This window comes from Peromyscus eremicus, chromosome 6 (genome assembly GCF_949786415.1).
Source record: "Peromyscus eremicus chromosome 6, PerEre_H2_v1, whole genome shotgun sequence".
Lineage (NCBI taxonomy): Eukaryota > Metazoa > Chordata > Mammalia > Rodentia > Cricetidae > Peromyscus > Peromyscus eremicus.
The window spans coordinates 30980171-31003057 of NC_081421.1; the positions used below are offsets into that span (position 1 = coordinate 30980171).

A 22887-nucleotide genomic window follows, 5' to 3' on the forward strand; every position below is an offset into this window, starting at 1 on the left:
ATGTGGAGGATTCTCTAACATGGAATGTGAGCTATATCAATCTATTGATAAGCTAAGTTAACCATCATGCACCCCTTAAACAGTCTGACTTCAGAGCCTTGTCATGCCTACTCTGATACTTGAGAGCTTTAGGTATTTATGTACTAACAGCCCTGACCAAGCTCCACCCCCATTGCCCATGTTAGTTCTTCTTGTCATGGTCAAACATCTCCAAATCCTTGACTTAATCTAAAGAACAGTCAATCAGACTTTCTCTAGGCAGGACAGTTAGATGTATACAATTAATCCATTGTGGGGAAAGGAACTGAGATACCATTCCACAGTTGGGCAGTGTTATTACTAAGGAAGGTATGTGTATATATTTAAGGCAATCATTTTAAGTTGATGATAGGAACCCAAATGAGGCTCTGTTTAGTCACCTTGAGAATGTTTTCCCAGTTAAGAATATTGTTCTTTCTCTCTTTATCAAACATAGAAAAATTAGATTCCTATCAAGGGATAAGAAGTGGAAACAGACAGAGCATGGAGCTGAAATGGGAAGGAAAATATCCTTTAGGCAGAAGAGATGTGAAACTCAGTTCTAAGACACTGAGCTCTGGAGGAAAAAGGAGCTGGGGATACCTTGATTTAAACAGACAGGAGGCCAAATTTGTCAAAGTGAAACTTTCTCAAGTTTCCTTCAGAGAGAAATATACTCACTAAGGCCATTTTGTCTCCTAAAAACAAATCCCCATTTTCCAGGGCATAAACTTTGGGTACATGGGTTTCCTGTCTATCATAAAATTAGATTTGCTTAAGTGTAACAGCTTATAGCAGTGCTGCTTAATATAAACAATAATCACTTTACACCATAAAAATCTTCAGTGGTCATTAACAAGTAAAAATAATTTCAATAATGCATTTTATTTAACTCAGCATATCCAAAATATTTCAACATGCAATCAATAAAAATTATTAATGTAATAGTTTGCATATTTTGGGATTAAGCCTTCAAACCTCTTTTCTTTTTGAAACTTTTGCAGCATGTCTCAATTTCCGGAAGCCAGAAGTGCTCTGTGGCCACGTGACTAGTAGCTATAGTACCAGAGAGCCCAGGCCTGGAGGAACTTTTTCCTCAAAGATTTGGCAATCTGTGCTTTTCCTTCAAACATTTTGTCAATGTATGCCTGTTTACAAACTGTTTGAGTTAGCATCAATTTAGGGCAGCATGAACTTGAACTTGTTTGTTTCTATAAAATTAGTAATTATACTTTCTGGGGTCTTGTTTTTGAATCCAATCATCTGGCTAATTCCTCTGCTTTATTTCATCTGCTGAAGATGATATCACTGGCGAATGGCTAGCTAAGTCTTTATAAACATTCTAGAACAAACCATTGTAATCACAATTTAAAAATGCTGAAATATTGGGCTGCTGAGTAAACAGTTACTGAACAAGGTGATGTAACACAGTGGCCTTTTCTGTATTTATCTTTTATGATCATCCGAGAGGGTAGCAATTGGCTTCAGATATGTCTGGCATCTATGATATGACAGCTGGTGTCGATATACCAGGGATGAAGATGAGTCCTTATACTCAGCGATGTGTGGTACTATGCCGTAGTCTTTACAAGACAGACCAGGACACACATGACACTAGGACATCCACACAGTTAAGAAATGTGGCATGGCAGACAGACTGGATGCTGTGGTTGCCGTGGGAAGTACTCACTTTTTCAGCTCACTCTGCTTCTTTTTGGCTTGTGCATGACACTGGTGCATACCAGGGGGAAAGCCACTTGTGTGTCATGTAAAAAACATACCAGCTAATAAAACTACATTTGGTTGAGAAATTAGACTATCATAGTTGTCACTGAGTTCCATAGAATTATCATTACAACAAGTGCATCACATTTTATGAATCAGAATTCTGCCTGCTGATTCATAAACTGGCCAATATGCAATAAGGATACAAAGCATTAAAGAAAGCGTTACACAATCTTCATGCAGTAAAGTCATAATCAGTCTCTCAGAAACAGTCCATACAACACTAGACAGATTTAAAAGGGCACACACAAATGTTCTGAATGTGAGAGGATGACGATATTTATGATTTCTTCCCTAAATTAAAATATCAAAAATATCATGTTTATGAAATTTTAAATTCAAGCTTAGATATCATGTTAATATTATACATGTGGAAATGATTACTGGGAAGTAACAACAAAATGTAAGATTTGGGAAACTCAGGGGATGGCTGGAGCCTGTCTTAATTGTAATTTCCCAAGATGCTTTGGTGCAGCACAAGAGCCTACATGATCCCAGGCATGTGGCTCATCATCTGCCTGGAGTGCCAAGTGCTCACCTGCCAATCATTCATAGAAGTAACATGGACTGGATATTCTGCATATAGGATTCACAAAGGTCTGACTCTGATGGGCAGGTGATCTTTGTAAAATGGTGTATACTTCGTAACGTCAACTCAGTAAAGGACAGACAACTTGATGACATTGAAGGAAAAAGCATCTTTTCTTTATGGACAACTACAGCAACAACAAACACACTCTGACAATGTAGAAGTTCCCAATCCTAGAAATCTTTAATAACTTAAAACTTTATTTAATGTTGGCGTTATATAATTTTCATTACTTACAACGTGGCATTTAGAATAAAATAAAAACACACATGTTGGCAGCAGCTGGGGACCAGATCTGCTGATATTCTGAAAATAAGCCACCATAATTTAGCTTTTGACAGAAATGTGCTTCACGGGGGCTGTAAGTGGCCGTTTTTCTAATTCTAGGCGTGTGCATAATCGGAAGAGAACCGCTGCATTTACGGATGCGTTATGGAATAAATGAAATGTTTAACAACCTAATCTAAATTATAAGATAAGTGCAAGAAAAATATTTTTCATCTCAGAATTTAAAACTGCGAATTGCACAGGGTGGTGATGAGTCGTGCTATAGATATTTATGGAGACTTTTACAGGGTGTTTCGGAAGTCCCCGGGCCTGTGCAGGACCAGCTTCAGCACGCCTTCAAAGACAAATGTGGACTTTTTTTCTATGTGTGTCACAATAGAGGCTGAAAATGGCCCTTTAGTGCTCGGAATGGAGATGGTGTTTCCTCATCAAGGCCACTAAGTGTGGGGAGGTGCCGAGAGCCATTTTCTGCATGGAAACTCGGGGACTTCCCGCTCATGCCTGTAACTTAGTTATCGACATAAATATGTATAGACATGTGTAGTATGCAAAGTCACAACAGAAATATATTTAACATTTAAGAAAATTTAGAGCATCTACTGGTAAACTGACATATGTATATAAGACGACTGGATTTATTCAGGAATTCGATTTGTTTGCTTGTTATTGGTATTTCTCAACGTCAACAAGACTCCTTTTAAAGAAGCAGAGTGTTATATATTGTCTTCATTTAAAAACTAATGTTGAATAATGAAAATTAATATCCATGATCAAGAACTAATTTTTTTCTTTTGCAATTTTGGCTTTCATTCATGTTTTTACAGTTGTTTCATTGAAACTGCTTTAAAAAGATTGGCTTGTTTTGCTGTTTTGCTTTTTTTTTTTTAGCTGATGATCACATTTTTTGATACATTAACATATGTCAGCTTCCTACAGGAACCCTATGGGTCTGCCCACCTGTGATGTCACAGTAAGGAGGGGCTTTTCTTCTGCAGACTCCTCCCTCGGTATCTCCTTCATCACCATGGCAACAGCCTTATCTGCAGCCCTAGAGCCTTTTCCCTACAACAGTGAAACCAACAACGAATGTGTCAGGAGGCGTCTTGAAGGTATTTATGACAAGACAGGCTAATGTTTAAAGCGCAATCCAACATGAGTGAAGAGGTGGGCTGCTGCCAGGGAATCTTGAGGCTTTTGGCTGAGGAGAAAACACACAAAATCTGAAAGATTATTTGTGAACTTTTAGTTAGCTGCTACTTTTTCACCTTTCACAGCGGACCTGTTTAACATAGTATTTTTATATGTATAATATATTTGAAGGCAATTAACATGATAGGAACATATTTTTATAGTATCAATTTTAGCATGCTGTGACTTTCCTGTTGTGTTCGTTTATAAATGATGACTAGACAGCCCCTAGATACTTTGGTTTGAGGCAGAGATTAGAGCCAGGATCTGATTTGCAAAGTGCTTTCACTGGGTGTTCTCTGAATCTCATTTTTCAGTGAATTTGGCATAAAGAGTATACAAACTTCATTTCTTAACTATTCTACAGTGGCTTCCCATACTAGGGATTTACCCATAGTGTTCTGTGGGATGGTCTGACCTGAGTCAAGTAGAATTTCTTCTCCTAATTTCAATGTTTTTGAGACCAAAGAACTTGAGTACAATTTTAGACATGTCTTTAAACTGAAGAATTCTATAACTACACAAGTAAAATATTCCCACTGGGGCAGTGATTCTGCTGTATCTGGTGTCAGTTTGTCTCATATCAAGAGAATTGTGAGCCTGCAAGGGGTGTTAGCCTTCTGCCCTTTAAGCTGACCAGATTATCAAGTTTATGAGAGTAAATATGAATATGTCATCATGGAACAAAACAAAACATCCCTTTCCCAATAATCTCTCAATACTTGCAAAACAAAGACTTTAAATTTTTTCAGCTCTCTTGCCAGAGTCTCCCTGGAGGAAATCGTTTTATATTAAAAGCACATAAAGTATTTGTGTTGTCAATCTACTTATAGCTGTCTCACAAAGAGACACATGGACAAGTGTTACGTGTGTGTGTGTGTGTTGAGGGGGGCATTGCCTGGAAAGGGAATTAACTCCAGAACTCAGTAAAGCTGGATAGCCTCACCTGATGCAACACAAAAGGGCTTGGGTAATATTCATATTTTAGGTGTTGCAAGGACATCTAAAAAGCAGGTTCCATTTAGGGACAAACCCCTCCATTTATTCAGGTTCTAACCTTCTAAAATGTAGCCAGTCACAGCTTCTATTTATGTCAAGAAAGGAAACCTTTTTGTACAGTTAATAGATTTTTAAGATGTGCTTGTTTTGATTAAGGGCTGCACTATTAAATGACAACGTGTTTCTTTCCAAGATGAATAGCAGGTAGTGGAGCTATTATTTCGCAGATGAATCAGTAATAATTTGCATATGTGTTCTCAAAAGACTACATGGCATTGCTCCTTAGGCTTACTGACTTCTGGAAGAATAAAGGGAAACTTGATGTTTCATTGCAGAGTCAACTGGGGTAGACAAGAATTCCAGGCTTCCTCTTTAATGAAGCAATATGACTTTCCTAAAATAGATAACAGCACAATTCTGAATTCTGGGGAAAGATGTATTGAGATACTATCCAGCCATTTAACATGTCTTTCAGATATTAAAGTTGTGTGAGTGCGACAGTGCATGCTATTAACTTACTATATGTCTATAAGCTATGCTCATTTATAGAAAAATATCTGTCTTATAACATTTATTTCTGCAACTTTTCAAGAGCAAAATCATTTGCGAAGAAGTCTTTCCATGCTCTAAGACGTTCTAATAATATAGCAATAAACAAAGTGGCATGCTTATATTCAAATCCCTACTATATTTAAAGGAAAGAATCTAGTATTATAAGGTATAATTGAAAAGCAATAACTCAGACTCCTCTTGCGATGAGAAGGAAGATATCAATTGATAAGCATCTCAAAAAATTTCAGGTGAATTTTTCAAAATGTCATTTATTTGAAATGCTACCAATCTATAAACTACAAAGAGAGAATTTTTACATATGCAACTATAGTAGCTAGAATTAGCAACAGACATGCTTTTTACTAAAACAGAAACAAAAACCAAACAAAAATTAGTCCTTTCATGCTGAACTCTAGAACAAAGCAGTGGTCGGCTGAAAGGTTGAATCATAAACACATGCGGGGCTTTGCATTTCTTGCAGAAAAACCCACCAAAGCCAGGGTCAGGTCACTTTTTTGAAGACAGTGCCATTTTTTCTTCAAGGTTACACCTACTACCTGGAAAGAGTCATGACACCCGGGTTAGTTCCCTGTTGCAACTGCCAGCTTTCCTGCCAAAACCCCACGATTTTTGCTGTTTAACTAATGCGGTAGAGTCTGAGCAGAGGGGAGCTCTGCAGGTTCCATCTTTGTGGCTGCAGAAAGGGTACCCGAGAGCCTATCACATGCGGTGAGTCCACTCATCTATCAAAGTCCCCTCCCATCCCTCTGTTGCCTTCATCTGCTGTCCCGCATCCAGGCTGGTATTGCTGACCATCCACCTAATCTGTAGGAGGCTGCTCCTAAAACTTAGAATTTGGCTGGTATGTGATAAAGTGACTCTGCTCAGTTTTGCCATCAGTAGCTCTGCAGAACTAATCATAGAGCCACTGTGGTGTGATGTTCTTTACAGAGGTCAGTTGCTTAACACATTCCAAGAAACCTATATCCACAATAGTTCAACCTTATAAATATGACTGTACCAAAAGGTCAACACTGACTTAATTTGAAACAACACGAAGACAACAAAAATGAAAACACAATTGGAAATACACTCAGGCAAGAAGTGTGTTATACACTTCATGCCACATGAAGCCATGTACTCCTACCTCAGGCTTAAAAAGTACAGGAAAGAAGTAGATTAGAAGGTGATTAAAATTCATCCCATTAGGATGGCCCCAGCTATTATTTTGGCCACTTCTTTTCTGATCACATGTGAAATTCACTTTTCCTCATTTCCTTGTCGAATTTCTTGAGATGTTTTTAAGTAGAAAACATTGTGTGCAAAGGGTAACATTTTCCTTGGTACTTTGCTGTGAGAACTCCATGATATATCTCTCATTTCTTTAGAATTGCCTTCTTCAACAATAAAAGAAATAAAATGATAGCCTTTTAAACAATTCTGGAGAACAGTCTTTTCAACTCCTGTTAGGAAAATGGGAATACATCACGAAAACACAGGGTCATGGCAAATGGCATTGACATTTGTTACTTAAGAAAGCTCAGCTTTGATTCACTGCTTTTCCTTTTGGTGATATGGAACGGAAGATACAGAGCAATGTTGGATGTCACAAGGCCGTCTCAGGCTGGAGAGTCAACATATGGGGATGGGGAAGATGGGGAGCCAGCACATGAGGACAGGGAGGATGGGGGGCCAACACATGGGCATGGGGAGGATGGGGAGCTAACATATGGTGATGGGGAGGATGGGGGGCCAACATATGGGCTTGGGGAGGATGGGGAGCCAACATATGGTGATGGGGAGGATGGGGAGCCAACATATGGTGATGGGGAGGATGGGGAGCCAACATATGGTGATGGGGAGGATGGGGAGCCAGCACATGGGCATGGGGAGGATGGGGAGCCAGCACATGGGCATGGGGAGGATGGGGAGCCTGTATATGGGGACAGAGAGGATGGGGAGCACACATTGGCATGGGGAGGATGGGGAGCCTGTATATGGGGACGGGGAGGATGGGGAGCCAACATATGGGCATGGGGAGGATGGGGAGCCAACATATGGGCATGGGGAGGATGGGGAGCCAGCACATGGGGATGAGGAAGGTGGGGAGCCATCCTTCGGATGAGGGGATGCTGCTCCACTCTTTGCCTCTCAGGGAAGAGAATGAAGCTACTGGGAGATGCTGCCACAAGCTCCACATTCTGCCAGATACCTGACAAAGCTTGGGTGTTCTCATAACTTGGTTGGGGAGATACACCTCGGTTGGAAAGTTGAGATTAAGACTGAGTCGGAATGATTTGGCCACTGCTCATCTGTACCTGAAGCATAAGAGGGACCCAGACCCTTCCTACTACACCATCATATCTAAGCGCTGAGGGCAGCTCTCCCCTCCATGGAAGTGACTGTTGTTTAGGATAGCAATCACATTTTAGGCAGAAGTCACTTTCAAGTGCAATTTCTCAGTCCAGCCATAAGCATACTGGTTTTGCATAAATTTCTGGTTTTGCGAAAGAGTCTCACTGGGTAGCCTAAACTGGCCCGCCAATCACTATATAGTGCAGGATGCCTTGAAGTTGTGTCAGTGTTCCTACTTCAGACTCCAGGTTGCTAGGATTATGGAAATTCTTTTCAATTCTAGAAGAGTCAGCCAATCACACTCTCACTCGAAAGCATGCTCCTAATGAGATGCTTTTGTTTCTTTGATCTTCACGTACAACTAACGCAAGAATCCCAAGCATGTGATCTTTTTATTTTAGGTCATAGCAGCTTCATAAATGCTAGCACTCCTTTGGTTCTTGCTAACACAGAGTGCCGGTCTGCCATCTTTATGAAAATTTCCTCGACATCTGTTTTAGGTACCTAAAACACTTAGCATACACAATACACACAGATACTCAGTTCATTTGTGATCAATCTGCTACTTACAGATTTTATTATGGCTACTGTGGAGTTTGTAATTTAAAACATTTATTTGTGTGTGTGTGTGTGTGTGTGTGTGTGTGTGTGTGTGTGCATTCGCACATGTGGAGCTCAGTGGACAACTTGTGATCGTTTGTTCTCTCCTTCCCCTACGTTGGTCCCAGGGATCAAACTCAGGTCATCAGGCTTGGCAGCAAGTGCTTTACCTGTCCAAGCCATCTTGTCAGCCCATGGAGTTTGCAATTTAAAAAATGCTTTTAGTATCTTTAATCTATCTCTTTATCAGAGATACTAAATAGAAGAAAAGGAAATGTACTAAGATAGAGGAAAAGCAAGAGATGACAAAATTAGATACCTCTCAACCTGGAACTCACATGGATTTTAGACATAACTTTGGTTTTGATTTTAAAAATCAGTCCATATTGTTGTACAAAATGGAGAAACATCAGAAATGGGAAAATCCAAATAGCAGGTCACATCTCCTTAAAATATCCTCAAGCATCATATTTTATTTTGACAATATTGGGAATTAAATATTTCTTAGGATGAATGTTTAAAGGATTGACACATTCATGCTCATAATTGTGATTCCTGGCACACACACTCACAGGCCCAAACACCTGCCATCTTTATAGTTTTGAAATGGTACTCAGTTTTGTTCATGCTGGAAATGAATCCCACCGTGATTTCTGTACACTGGGCTTATGCACCTGTAGGAAGCTGGCCATGAGAAAGCCAGCTGAACATTCTTTCTCTTAGGAAGGTAAATACCACAGTAAGTGTCGTGATCTCTTCCGACCTCAATAGGAGAAAAGGTTAGAGTGGAGCTTGCCAGTGACCTCTGAGCACTGGCCACTGCTGCCTGCCGCTGCTGCCTGCTGCTGCTGCCCGCCACTGCTGCCTGCCGCTGCTGCCCGCCACTGTTGCCTGCTGCTGCTGCCCGCCACTGCTGCCTGCCGCTGCTGCCCGCCACTGCTGCCTGCCATTCCCGCCTGCCATCCTCGCCCGCCACTGTTGCCTGCTGCTGCTGCCCGCCACTGCTGCCTGCTGCTGCTGCCCGCCACTGCTGCCCGCCGCTGCTGCCCGCCACTGCTGCCTGCCATTCCCGCCTGCCATCCTCGCCCGCCACTGCTGCCTGCTGCTGCTGCCCGCCACTGCTGCCTGCTGCTGCTGCCCGCCACTGCTGCCTGCTGCTGCTGCCCGCCACTGCTGCCCGCCACTGCTGCCCGCCACTGTTGCCTGCTGCTGCTGCCCGCCACTGCTGCCTGCCATTCCCGCCTGCCATCCTCGCCTGCCATTTTCACGCCCTTTCCCAGATAGATGCAGCAGTGTTGAACTCCAGCACAAACCAGGCTTCTGCTTGGGCTGCTGTGACTACTCTTACACCTTGAGACCTCTCCATTTCCTATGTTTTGTTCCTTTTTAAAGTTGTGGAAACGGAGCTAGATGCCGGCACACTAGTTCTCCTTCCTAATTATCTCGAAAGGTGCTCTGAGTTCCCTTTACCCCAAATTTTGTACCTTTAAAAAAAATTTACTATTTTTATTTATGTGTATGTGTGTGCGTGTGCATACATGCATGTGAGTGCAGGTGCCCTTGACGGACAGAGCAGGAACTGGATCCCCTGGAACTGGAGTTACAGGCAGTTGCCCATTTGCCTAGTACCCTAAATTTCTGAGACATACAAGCAATTTGAACCTCTCCCTAGGCCCGTACCAGCATCCTTTATTTGGTAAGATGTGCCCAGCTACATTTGATCAGTGAAACTGCCTTGTGAGAACGAAGACCATGCTTATTTCCCGTGAACCATCTCGCCTGGTACAGGTCTCCACAGGCACATAGATATTTAAGTACATCCAGTACACACACCTCCTGAATTTTTTTCTAATTATTGAAGATGCTCGCATTATATAACATGGCCATCTTTGGCAGAAAGTGATCCCGAGTTAGAGGGAACGTTTTAATTAGATGTTTAAGGAGCTTCACACATATAAATAAAAATTCATTAAAATTAATAAAGTGTTGCCGGGTGAAGTTGCCTGAAGTTTGCTCTGAAGTACAGTTTTTTTTTTTTTTAATTAACAGGATCCATTTTGTTCATAAATAACATGGCATTTGTTGTTCTGGGGTTAAACATGGCCTGCTTCCCTCCTTCCATGTCCTCAGATGGTCAAGGTGACACCTGACATGACCAGGTTGCCCTCCACAGACAGCCAAGGTGACAGCACTCAGGCTTCCTCACTGCCACCAGCTTTGGATTACGGATGTTTCAGTGTCGGGTTTCCTATGACTAAGGGGACCTCAAAACCACTTGCTGCTTCCTCTCAAGACCAAATCCTTTCATTATGCTGCAAGAAACGTATTTCTTTTCTTCTGACCTCATTTTTATATTGGGGATGGCAGAAATAACCTATTTGAAAATTAAGAAATATAGAATGAATTTTTGTATGATAAATCTCAAATCTGTTATCTTTTGAAAGGTCTTTGATTGCTATGTGAAGTATACATCATCCCCTGAATATAACCCCAGGGTATGGCTATTATTATTAGTTTTGATTTCTTGTCAAATATCATTTGCAAATGAGCATCCTCTGAGGGGAGTTAGTTTTTAAAGAAAAAGGAAAGATTGCATTTTTTTTAACTTGTCAATAATTCCCCTTCCCCTCTTTAGTACAAGCAGTCTGCACAAATGGACATGAATCCCAACACTGGCAAAGAGCTGATGATATAAAGGTCACTCCCTACCTGCACAGATAGGTGCTGGGACTGCTGGGGCCCAGGAAGAGGGGGCGTGGCCTCTTTCTGAAGAGTCTTGGGGCCTGGCACCTAAGTGTAGGAGGCTAAGCTGGTGGATAAGAGGGCCTCAGAATGGTGAACAGTGACAGCAGAGAATAGTAGGAGCCACGTACAGAACTTCCACACTGTCTATAATTGGAACATATTCCAAGACAAAAGAATAAATGGGAATCTCTCCAGATAAATGTGTAGTCACCAGAGAAATGTTCCCCTGGGTCACTCTGGTTTTTTTTTTTTTTTTCATTTTTTTTTAATGCCAGTGATAGGATGTGTTCCCCAAATTTCTAGTACATACACTAAAGCAAAGAACAGGTAATTAAAAAAGATTTCCTCCTCCTGCCAAAGTGGTGGCTTTTAAATGTTGCATGTTGCTACCCTGGGGCAAAGATTAATTTGAGGCCCTCTCCCACTCTTCTTGAAAGACCTTTCAAAGTACTGAATCAGAAGTAGCAAAAGATGTTCCTTGGTAGAATTACCCTGCTATGTGTTTTCACTCTGGAGGAGAATTATTAACTACTGAATTGGGATTCACCTTCTTACGAATATTTCAGGAAAATTCTATTTCTAATGTTCCAAAATTGTGGCCCTGGAGCCCAAATAATTAGTGGCTTTTCTTATGTTCTGGGAGGTACAAGTTTTTTGTTTTGTTTTGTTTTAAACTTCTTTCTCAGTCACTAAAACACTATAGTTTTGCTGACATAACTTAGAAAAAAGTGATTTCCAGAAACTAGACCAAACTGATAAGTGCCTAGACAAGAAGGTCTGTAGCTACAGTGCCCCATGGCTTGAGTTCCCTAAAACAGTCCAAGAAGTCAGTGAAGTTGTGGGAATGTCTACCCTGTTACTGCTCTCCTAACTAGCATGGGGGTCGGGGGTAGCCCACTGGCGATGTGTGGCTTTGCTTTTCTCGATACTACTGGGTCATACAAGTTCAGACTAATAGTCTCCTTAATCTTGTGAGGAGTTGATGGAAGTACAGACAGATATGACAATTGGGAGTCACAGTCAGTCCAGCCAGGGGATGTGTAACACGAATCTTTAAAAGGTCTTATGAATAAAAAAACAAAAACAAAAAACCAAGAGCCAGATATTGGGGTGAATGCTGAAAGATCAGAGAAACAGAACAAGCCACAGCCAACCTCACCTTACCAACTCCTCAACCTCCAGAGAGAGACTTCCTCTGACTGAAATCCTCAGCCTCAAGACCTGAGTTCCTGTTTCCTCATGCCTTATATACCTTTCTGAGTCCTACCATATTACTTCTTGGGATTAAAGGTGTGTGTCCTTCCCAAGCAAAGACATGAGATCTCAAGTGCTGGGATTAAAGGTGTGTGCCACCATGCCTGGCTCTGTTCCCAGTGTGGCCTTGAACTCACAGAGATCCAGACAGATCTCTGCCTCCAGAGTGATAGGATTAAAGGTGTGTGCTACCACTGCCTGACCGCTATGTTTAATATAGTGGCTGGCTCTGTTCTCTGATCCCCAGATAAGTTTTATTGGGGTTCACAAATAAAATATCACCACAGGGATGACCAGCTACCAGTGCCAGTTGGGGAAGGTAAGGGAGGATATTGGGCCTATTTATTGGCCCAGTGCAATTAGAGTCAAGACAGAGTTCCAACCCCACCTTTGCCTTTTATTAATGCTCTTGCTAAGCTTTTATTTTTACCTCATGGAAATAAAAACTATATGCTTCAAAAATATGACCTAGCCACATGAAAACATTTCCCACAATGCCTGGTATATAGGAGGTACATAATAATTGCTAAATTATGAACTGCTGAGCCGATGGACTCTGTCAATCCGAAAACATATAATAATGTGCAATGGTTGTATTAATTCATGGAATAAATATCCATAGTTCAATCTAAGCTGTACCTTGTCCCTGGCTGACAGAGTCAACCTGGTCTATTGTGACATATATGATGACATCAGCTTCAATGGTGTCCAGAGGGGACTTCACATGATAGAACTCCTGGGATACCCTAGTGTTGAAAATAAAACCAATTCCCTTTTCATAATCACCATAAACATGGAATTCCCATTGGTATGTTTATAATTACCATTTTTCTTAGTTCCAAATATAGAGCTTGTTATAAATATCAATAGACAGAAAAATAGGCTCCTGAATTTCTCATGGATCAGCAAGCTCCAGGTTCAGTGAGAGACCCTGCCCCAAGAAATAAGGTGGGAAGTGACAGGAAAAGGCATTTGATATCAGTCTCTGGCCTACACACACACACACACACACACACACACACACACACACCCCACACACCACACCACACACACACACACCAAACACATACACCACACATATTCACCACACACATACACACACATACACACAGACACACAAACACACACTTTGTTCATAAGAACAAAGCCACAAAACACTACTCCATTTTCCTCCTGATCCATGCTTACTGGCATCTGGAAGGCTGGAACAGGGAGACAACCGGAAGAGAGACTGTATATTTAGTATTGAGATTGTGACTAAATCCAAGACCCCTGGTCTGTAGTCTATCCTTGTGTTCTGAGGACAGAAGGGACTCTTCTGTCTTTCCCAAGTGTCACAACATTTGAGTATCACCTACAAGATGCTATGATGTGCCCCAGCCCAGCTGTGTATGTGTATGGCTTCCTGTGTGTGTTGACACTGAGGCTGAGTGTAGCCTGAGTTGACAGAGCACAGAACATGGAGTTAGAGACTGAGGTCTGACTTCCACCAACAGCAATTTCCTTTCTTCTTTGACCTTGGGCAGAGAACATTGGTTTCCTTTAAGTCAAGTAAGAATGAAGTGGAAAGCAGCCTCGTTGCCTCTGTAGCATTTTTGTTAGACTCAAATGGATAATTTATGTGAGGGTGACCTTCGGTATGCACTAATAATGCCTTAAATCAGCACAATACCATTAGCTGATTCAATTATAGTCTATATGCATTGGGGAGCCTACAGTGTCTGAAAGAACTATTTATTGCTCTGAAATAGTAATCTGATAAAGCCGTGCTATAATGAAGTGCAAAGTGAATGGGCTCTCCCTGACAACAGGAACCCAGGAGAGTCTGATGGGGCTCTTTCAGTTACAGCTGTAGACCTTCAAAGCCTGTAAGGTTGCACTGATTTACAGGTCATTTCCTGTGCTCTGGGGTTGACTAACACAGTACCATATGAACAAATCTACTTGAGCAAGCATACATGATTGCAGTAATGATGGCTTTCAACTTGAAAATTCTAAGAAAGAGTTTAACAAAGAAGACTTTTTCAAGTTACAAAAGATTCACCAGTTTGCCTGATATATTGACATCACCTTCATATCTTGCTTCTTGTGTGTTCATGTATGTGTGGTTATACGTGTGTGTACATTTGCATATATGTGCATATATGTGAAGGCCAGAGGACAACTTTGGTTGCCATTCTTCAAGTGCTGGCAACCTTGATGACAGGGTCTGTCCCCAGCCTGAACGAAGCTCACCAAGTAGGCTAGGCTGGGTGGCCAGTAGCCTAGTGATCTGCTGTCATTGCCTCCCCATTGCTGGGCTTACAAGGCTGCACCACCATGCCCAGCTTTTGTAAGGTAGGATCTGGAGATCAAACTCAGTCTTTGTGCTTGCAAGGCCAACACTATTACTGGAGCCATCTCATCCTTCATCTTGCATCTGATTCTGACAGGTTAGCACAGTTGCTCGGCCATTTTGTTCTTGGTTCTATTGAGTTACTTCTACTCTCCTGCCTATGAAGTATGAGCACATATACCTCCCATGCTGGAAAGCTGTCCACGGGCTGTGTCTCAATGAGGAGGAGAAATCTGACAAGATCTTTAAGTTGCTTATGAAGTTTTCTTCCACCAGATATAAGTGAATTCCCTGCCAGTCTCTTTCTAACCACCATACATACATATATAGAAAGAGACTAACATTTAAAACAGCTTTGAATTAAACTCCATTCAACCTGTTAAATAATGCATTATAGTCTCTAGGTTCCCAGATAAAAGGAACTTTGTGGCCCTGATATTTTATTATATAAATTGAGAGTGATACTGAATCTGGATATATCTTGCAGATACAGAAAATCACTCCTCTCATAGTTTTTCCTATATTAGTATATGATACTTTATCATTACAGTTGCTTATTTATTCTGTCTATCTATCTATCTATCTATCTATCTATCTATCTATCTATCTATCTATCTATCTATCTATCATCTATATATCTATCTATCTATATCTATATCTTTCATCTATCTGTCTATCATCTATCTGTATCTCTCTCTCTATATATAGACACATTTACAGCACGGCACATGCGGGATGACTGAGGAGAATCTGAGGTGGGTTGTTCTCTCCTTCCACTATGTGGGATCTTGAGATCAAACTCAAGTTGTCAGCCATGAGCCATCTCAATGGCACAACATATGCTATTTTTATTACAGCTTTGAAAGGTCCTCGGAAAGCAGAAGTGTCTTAGACTCTCCACTTAAATTATTCCTATAAACACTGAATTAAAGAAAGCTCAAAATACTTTCATCCCACTGACATTTCTGTGTATGAAAGCTTACATTTGCTCCAACTTCCTCTCTTCCACATGAGCTACATCACAGCAGCTTTTTCTAGTCATTTATAACTTATTCAAGAACAATAAAAAAAAAACCCAAAAACACCCCAAAACAAATTTCTCTCTCTCTCTTCTCTCTCTCTTCTCTCTCTCTCTCTCTCTCTCTCTCTCTCTCTCTCTCTCTCTCTCTCTCTCTCTCTCTCTCTCTCTTTCTCGGAAATCTCTTATCTCAAAGAAAAAAATTCCCAATAATATGGATGGGTCAGTGTGTGCTGGGGAGATGGGCCATGGCTTCCCTTCTCCAGGCTCCAGCTGATGGGAACCCTTCAGTCCCTGGTTGTGCTTGTGTTTTAAAGCTTTACCATTTGCATCACATCCTAAACCTCTAAGGTGCCCTTTCAATTTCTCAGCATAAGGTCCTTTCTCCAATGGACTGTTGAGGGTTTCCCAGGGCAGTTCCTCTAAGAAAGTGGTTCTCAACCTGTGGGTTGCGACCCATTTGGGGGTTGAATGACCCTTTCACAGGGGTAGCATATCAGATATCTTGAATATTCGATATTTACATTACAATTCAAACAGTAGCAAAATTATAGTTATGGAGTAGCAACGAAAATAATGTTATGGTTGGGGTCACTACTACATGAGGAGCTGTATTAAAGGTCTGCAGTGTCAGGACGGGTGAGGACTGCTGCTCTAAGATCTGCTTCCCACGCCTTCCCTTATGCTATCTCAGCAGCCTTAGGGTGAATTTGTGTTTTATCATTAACTTCTTCGATAGTAGTTAAAGGTTATATTTGTCTTCTGATCTTTTTTTCATCTATAATAAATGTCTTTAAAACCCTCGTTCCAAATTACTTTAAGAGTTTTTTTGTTTGTTTGTTTGTTTTTTAATTTCAGTGAAGAACTTGACTTATACTGTTGTTGATCTTTCTATGTGAAAATCTTCAAGGTTTAGAAACTTTACAATATTTTTTTTGTTGCCAAACTTATTCTGGAGCTTAAAAATAATTTATCCAATAGGCTCAGTGATTGGCATTTATCTCTAAACTGTGAAAATGACGTTCGTGGTGATTCAAATGAGCAATGTTCCCCTAGACCCACGCATTTGAACACTCAGTCCCCAGCTGGTGATGGTGCTCAGCAAAGGTGTGGAATATTTAGAAAGTGCAGCCTTGCTGGAGGAAGTGTGTCTGGAGGTGGGCTTTGGGGGTTACAGCTCCACTTACTTTCTGTTCTCTAGACTTCCTGTGAGTGGGGAAAATGTGATCAGTGTCTGCTCTGGCTACCATCTTCTCCGAGCCTGTTGCCTTCCTACCTTATCCTCCAGGAACGGACCGGTCAATCTGGAATCGTAAACCAAGACAATCCTCGCTTCCTTGAGTTGCTTTTGGTTATGGTATTTTACTGCGGCAACAGAAAAGTAACTAACACAAAACGGTTTGTATTTATTCTCGTTAAAAAAAAAACCGAAAATCTGTTTCTAGAGACACTTGAACTGGGAATAGAAATGGGTGTTTTGAATTTGGATATGACAAAACAAAAAGTATGTCACAGTAAACAAAGAAAGCAACAGTTTGGGAAAGAATTTAAAATTGTTTGAATGGATTCATATATTACATAATCTAACATCTAGTTGAGTCTCTTCTGAAGTTGCAGACTCTTGTTAGTGGTTGGCAGTTTTGCTTCAGTGAAGGCCTGGGCTTTCTTTTCCTATGTAGAGAGCCACAGCAGGAAGAGTACTAGTTTCTTTACCCAGTGAAGTCTGCAGGACCTTCCAGGTCATCTCTCTCCCTGCAGCTCCCCAGTGGTCTAAGGCCTGCCTGCCTGCCTGCCTCTCTTCTTTCCCCCTCCCTCCTCCCTCCCTTCTTCCCTCCTTCCTTTTCTCTTCCTTCACTGCAGCTCTCTTCTCACTGACACAACCCCACCTGCTCTTCCACGTGGGCTCACCAGCATCGTCCTTAAGTGCTCTGGACTATGACTTTTTTGAGGTTAGCACCGAGTCTCATTCTGATTGTCACAAACATTGGACTGTTCGAGTCACACAGGTGTTAGACAAAGCTTAGTTGAATGAATGGATGGATGGATGGACACTCTTTCTGTTGTTTCACCTGCCTCAGACTTCAAGAGCTTTCTTCTGAACCTAGGCTATGGCAGATAATGATCTCTTTCCCAAACACCTTCAGTCAGAGACCAGACAGTAATGGCTCCTGGGTAAGAGTCTAATAGAGTCCCTCCAGTATTGAAGAACAAGCCTTTTAAGTTGCCATGGCATAATAATGATCCATTTAAATATTGTTAATATTTTCCCATAAAACTGTAGGAAGGAAGGGGACTTCCATTTACCTTGGAATAAAGTAGAGTAGAAAGGAGAAGGGAGCAACATGGAAGAAGAATGAGGGTTGGCTAAAAGTGCTCTACAAAACCAAAATACTTGTCTTGTGCATGGCAGTCCAGTCTTCTCCCATCCCCTCTGCTCGCTTCTGCTGGTGACACAATGATCTGTTGCAAGACACAGTCTCTTTTACTTTTCTCTTTATACTGGAGGGATAGAGTCACATATCAGGTTCAGATCAGCAGGTATGGAAAAATGAGGAAGACAGAATGTCTTCATTATATATTGGCTCATTGCCATCAAGGAGAAGCCCAGAAAAGTACCTGGCACAGAGTAGGTATTTTGTTGCTCATCTATTTGTTGAATGACTTTTAAAAATCCATCAAGGCAAACCCCTCCAGCTATTGGTTGGAGCATCCTGGAAACCCCAATATGATGCAGGCTATTGCTATTGCTCCCGTGTCTACTAACCTGATGGTAAGACCCTACTTCTGAAAACACTACACACACTGTGATAGGAATTCCAGCCACGCCCCCAGGGTTGCACATGCCCCCCCTCCCCCCATGCGGGGGGACACTTAGTCATTTCTGGTCATACGTCCTACACAACCCATTGCTGTTTGGTCACATAATCGCGTGGCGTGACCATATGATCTATGCCCACGCATGGAGTAGCCACGTGGGCCTGTGTGTGCAGGTGCAGGCTGGCTAAAAAGGCAGGCCCCATGTCCCCCCACCGCCCCCTTCTCCCACACATGTCCTTTCAGCAGGCCTGATCACATCTATCCCTTTCTTCTTGTCTGAATAAAACTCTTGTTAGTGAATTCTTTCGTGGTTGGTGACTTTTCCTCGCAGGGTAAGAGCATGCTAAAAACCATCCCATTGGTCACTAGACATGGAACAGTCAAGTTGGTACTGACAAGGAAGCTTTCTCCCTGCTGGCTGGCTACCTGTCATAGTACCAGAAGGTGCTAATCAGGCTGCTAGGTGGGGGAAAGATCATTACTGCTCACAAACAGTTTTACCCAGATATGAACTCTGTGAGCCACAGTAACAAGTGGCATGATATGATAAGTGCAGGCTGCAATAGGGGCATGAATGTTACAGAGTGGACAGCTCCTTTCTGGGTGGATTTAAGGTCCACTACACAGGAGGGAACACATGTCTGGTTCCGCAAATCTGCACAAGAATTTACAGTTGGGGAGCTCAGAGGTCCCAGGGTGAACATGTTACTATTGTTTTGTTAAACTGACATAGCCTCAAACTGCCCTCTGAATTCGTGTCTCTAATGCTTGTAGATTAGCAAAGCCCTCCAACCTCATCAAAGAAGTTTCTTTGCATAGTGGGAAATGGTTAATGAAGAAACTCACACCTGCTCAAAATGCAGAGTAATTGTCTACGGAGTAGTGTTCAGCCACAAATGGGACATCTATACCATACTCTCCCGTCAGGGCTCAGGGACCATTGCAGAAAAGGGGGCAGAAGGATTTTAAGAGCCGTAAGTAAGGGAGGCCTGGTATGAAATAGTGTCTTTTGACATGACAAGACCACTACATTCATGAACTCACAGCAGCTCTGGCTGCCTGCAAAGATATGAATGAGATCAAGCCAATCTACATTCCAGCAATGAGTGGGGAGGGTCCATGAGTCTCCACCCCTAGGTGAGGAGCTTCTAGGGAGGGAGAATCAGAGTTTTTGTTGTTGCTGTTTTTAAGGGTGTGGGTCCTGGCCAGTGACTCACCCTCCAGTGGATGACCCATACTCATTAGAATATGGGAAGCACAAACTAGAATCAGTGGGTTATTAAAAAACGAAAATAACAGGAAGCTGGGAGGGAGTGGGGAGGTGGGGGTAGATCTGGAATGAGTGGGGTCAATATGTTTAAAGTACATTGTGTGTATGTGTTAAGTTCTCAAAGAATTAATAAATATTTAAATATTGAAAAAATGGAGAGAGGAATAAATTATATATATGAGAGAGAGAATAATCCACAAAAACTCTTGATAGAGCAGAGGCAGGAGCTCAGAGCCAGAGATGCCAATACCCCCAGCACTCAGTTTTGTGGAGTGCTGCTGAGTGGGGAGTTGTATCTCACAGTGCCTGAGAGTTTGTAGTCAATCTTATATTAAGTCAAAGATTCGAGGTGACCCAGCTGGCACAGAGGCTAAATAAACCACAGAGAAGAGACTATAACTTTAATAAAAAAAAAATGCCTTAAGGAAGGACTTGTATATTCGAGTTCACTGGTATTGAGACCCACACAAATTAACTTAGTGGAGAGACATGAACAAGAGTCACCAATTTTGGAAGATTATTGGAAAAGCTGAAAATGGCAGAGATGTTGTATATGAGAAAGCAGTGATTACGCATTCTGCCTGGGGGAAGGTGGAGCGCCCTTTCTGAGCCTCCCAGTTAAACACATTTCCTGAGCAATATCTGTATGAAGGGGGCATGGAGCATGCAGACGAAGCTGGTCCCAGAGAAGATGACTGTTATTAGGTGCTGTCTGTCACCTGAAGATGTGGAACAGCTTCTCTAAACTTAACTGAAGAGAATCTTAGTAAGGGGAAGAGGTGAGCAACGGAACATGTGAATTGTGACCATAACACCAAAATGGCATGCAGCATGGTACAGTTTCCAGTTGAGTCTCATCAACAGCTCTTTAGGTTCATGGCAACAATGCTTTCACTTCATAAAAGAAACATGGGAAGCCCAGATAGAAAATTTTCCCAAAGACATGCAACTAGCTACTAGAGCGCTAACAGTAGTAGATGGAATACAGTCAGCCTACAGGGTCCAGGGGTGGGCACTAGACCTAGGATCTGCCTTAGGTCCTAAAACCTGAAGAGCAGGTTCCTTATGTACAGTGATACGTGATGCACATCTTCCCCCACACTCTAAACCACCTCTAGATGAAGCACCAAAAATGACGTAAGCACTGTGTCAGAAGATGTTAGGTCATACTCTTTAAAGAGCTGTGACATGGAAGAGGAGCCATGCTAGGATGTATGAAATTTGTTCTTGAATATTTTCAACTTGAGGTTGGTTGAATCTAATGATGCAGAACCCAAGGGCACACGGGCCAACTGCAATCACTGCTTGAGCATTTTAAATGTGCCATGTACTGTTACTACAAACACTGTTTTCGGTGTGTGTACAGATGTGCATGCACACATGTGCACATGTGTGTGGAGGGCAGAGGTCAGTGTTGGATATCTTCCTCAGTCATTTCTCTCCAGCTTTTTTCTTTTTCTGAGAAGAGGCCTTCCAATGGAGCCTGGGATTTGCTTATTAGTCCAGCTAGCTGTCCAGTGTTCCCCTGTCTCCACCTCCCCAGTGCTTCAATTACAGGTGCAGATTGCCTGGCGCAGCTTTTTTACATGGGTTCTGGGAACCCAAACTCAGGTCTGCATGCTTGTGAAGAAAGCATTTCACTCATGGAGCCATTTCCCTGCCCCGATTTATAGATATATTATCTATCTATCTATCTATCTATCTATCTATCTATCTATCTATCTATCTATCTATCTATCTATAGATTATGATATTATATATATCATATATATAATGATATATGACTATTATATATATGTATATATTGCATGGCACTAGATCATCAGAGCTCTTTGAATGCATAATTTTATCATACCCATTTTACAGACCATGAAGAAACGAAGACTGGAAGGTAAAGCAGGAAGAACTACCAGTCAGACCAAAGCCACAAGCCCCGAGTCTGTTTCTAGCTACTATGCTTGCTGGCTTTCTGCAGTGCTGTGATTGGAAGCAGAATCTGTCAAAACCAGATCCACAGACTCAGCCATGCTGCCTGTCAATATCGGCATCCACATTTGCAGTGAGGCCCTTTGCTGTACTAGTAGGTCCCACTGGACATTTAGGATTTATACTGCCATTTACTTCCTCCTTGGACAAAAGCCTATGGATTCCTGGCAGCCTGTTTGGATAAACCCCCTTGTCATATAGGCCCATGTCTGGGTGGAGTGAGAGCCAGGATCTGTGCCCTATATCTGGCCTTAAGTTCATGGCCTTTTCTCTGCCCCGACACAGTTATGTTAAAATCCTGGTCTTTTAAAATGCCATGGAAGTGATTCATTAGTAAAACTCCCTCTCTACACCTCATCAAGAGACAAAAAGACCAAGTTTAATCCCCGTGCTCCCACTTAATGAGGGCGATCTCTGCTTTTACTAGCTCATCTATCAAGTGGGACTCCTGTACCCATTTCACAGTATTGTGGTTGGAGAAGCCTGGGGTAGGGACTGAGCACTGTGGACACTTGGGAAACCTTTTGTTTCCTTTTTACTTTATTTCCTTGTTACTTTATTCCTCATCTGACCATTCTCTTTGGCAAGACAAAAGACCTCACCATTGTGTGTGTGTGTGTGTGTGTGTGTGTGTGTGTGTGTGTGTGTGTGTGTGTGTTATGTAGGTGCTCATGTACACATTAGCACATGGAGGTTAGAGGACTTCAATTGTCATTCCTCAGGCACTTTCTACCCATCTTGCTTTCTGAGATAGTTTCTCTCACTTGCCAGGCACTTGTCATGTAGGCCAGGCTGGCTGTCTATCAAGCCCCAGGATTTGCCCCCAGGATACTCCATTGTTGAGATTATTAGCACACAGCATCACTCCCAGCATTTTTTTTTAAAGCACGGGTTCTGTGGAGTCTTTCATGCTTGCAAGGCAAGTGCTCTCTTGACTAAGCCACCTCCCCAGCCCTAGTGCCAACTGTATTGAGTTTTAAAGACGTGTACGGGTGTTTTACCTGCATATATGTCTATGTACTACATGTGTGCCTGGTGTCCTTAAGGGCCAGAAGACAGTCTTAGATCCCCTGGACCTGGTGTTACAG

General features: G+C 42.0%; 1 long non-coding RNA gene across 1 annotated transcript; it reads left to right on the plus strand.

The window, feature by feature from the left end:
- The first annotated feature begins 3629 nt into the window (after positions 1–3629).
- LOC131913012 (uncharacterized) lies at positions 3630–22156 on the plus strand. Its single transcript, XR_009379788.1, has 2 exons — positions 3630–3789; positions 21680–22156. It is a non-coding gene; the product is annotated as an uncharacterized LOC131913012 (long non-coding RNA).
- The last annotated feature ends 731 nt before the right edge of the window (positions 22157–22887 follow it).